This window comes from Myotis davidii, unplaced genomic scaffold, assembly GCF_000327345.1.
Source record: "Myotis davidii unplaced genomic scaffold, ASM32734v1 scaffold211, whole genome shotgun sequence".
In the NCBI taxonomy this organism is placed as follows: Eukaryota; Metazoa; Chordata; class Mammalia; order Chiroptera; family Vespertilionidae; genus Myotis; species Myotis davidii.
The window spans coordinates 159495-160952 of NW_006282523.1; the positions used below are offsets into that span (position 1 = coordinate 159495).

General features: G+C 62.9%; 1 protein-coding gene across 1 annotated transcript in view; it reads left to right on the top strand.

Annotated features, from left to right (window-relative positions):
• CCDC40 (coiled-coil domain containing 40) overlaps window positions 1-1458 on the top strand; it is an 18086-nt gene that overhangs the window by 7566 nt on the left and 9062 nt on the right. The gene's annotated exons all lie outside the window — the stretch shown is intronic.

The following is a 1458-nucleotide window of genomic DNA, read 5'->3' on the forward strand; positions in this document are numbered from 1 at the left end:
AGGAGGTGCTCAGGTACAGCTGCTGGCCTCCCCCTGCGCTGCCCCCAGGGCGGGGAGCCGGGCTCAGGGCGCCAGGCGGGCCCAGGGTGGAGGGAGCCAGGCTCAGGGTGCCAGGTGGGCCCAGGGCGGGGGGAGCCGGGATCAGGGCGCCAGGTGAGCTCAGGGCGGAGGGAGCCGGACTCAGGGCACATGGTGGGCTCAGGGTGGAGACAGCTGGTCTCAGGGCGCCAGGCGGGCCAGGCCGAGTGATCACAGAGCAGTGGGCATGTGAGAAGTGGGGACTGGGGAGGTGGCGGGCCCCCGGTTCAGGTGAGCCGCCTCTTGGGACACAGGAGGCACCTGCAGCCCCGCTTCCGCCCTGAAAGCTCAGATTGTTCACCGAGATTCCAACGTTTCTTTGTCCTTTCAAACTCCCCGCGGCCCTGGGCGGCGGCTTTCATGCTTGGATTTCCTGGGAGGATGAAGGGGAAATGGAGGGGGAGAGAAAGGGGCGTTTTCTGAGGGAGAGCAGGCGGCCCTTTGATTCGAAGCCTCGCCACCTGTGTGAGGACTCCCCACTTCCGGGCTGTCCTGCGGCCGCGTTCCAGCGCAATCCCCCTTAATCTCCCCTGAGGGGGAAGCAGAGGCCCCGCGGTCCCCGCTGTCGCTCCCAGCCGGTGGGGTGTCCACGGCCAGGTGCTGGAGGCTCCGGGCACAGTGCCGCCTAATCCCCCACCCCCCGCTGAGCGGACTCAGAAGGGACACCTGGTGGCATGTCCCTCACCTGCCTAGCGCTAACCGGGTCTCCACTCCCGGGCCGGCTCGGAGCCTGGCAGGGACCAGGTGCCCAGGAAGACTCGTTACCCGGGGGACAAACCGCCGGGTCAGAGGGCCCCTCCCTGGCCTCCCCGTTGCCCAATGCCCAGTGCCTCCAGGCCGTAACCCCATGTCCCCCACGGCCCCCCATAGCCTGGTCCCCTGGGTATTCCTATCCTGATCCAGGAGTATCGTCATGGCTACGGGAGACAGACCGATGGCCTCAGTCTGCTAGCTTCCCCTCCCCCAGCCCCCACCATAATCACAACTTTGAAAGAGCATTTATTTATTTATTTTAGGTGTAAAGCGTTTTTTTTATTGTTTTATTGCTTAAAGTATTACAAACTATTTTTAAACTATTTTTTTTTATTGATGTCAGAGAGGGAGAGGGAGAGATAGAAACATCCATGATGAGAGAGAATCATGGATCAGCTGTCTCCTGCACGCCCCCTACTGGGGATCAAGCCCACAACCCAGGAATGGAACCGTGACCTACCGGTTTATAGGTCTGCGCTCAACCACTTCGCCGCGGGGCAGCACCCAGAGAGCTTAGCCTGGGCCTGGGAATGGGTGATGGCTCCATCGGAGCATCCGGATGACAGCCCGGGCTGCTACTAGGAGGGTCCCTCCGGGCGGGGCCACGGGGTGGGTGCTGGCCCGGCT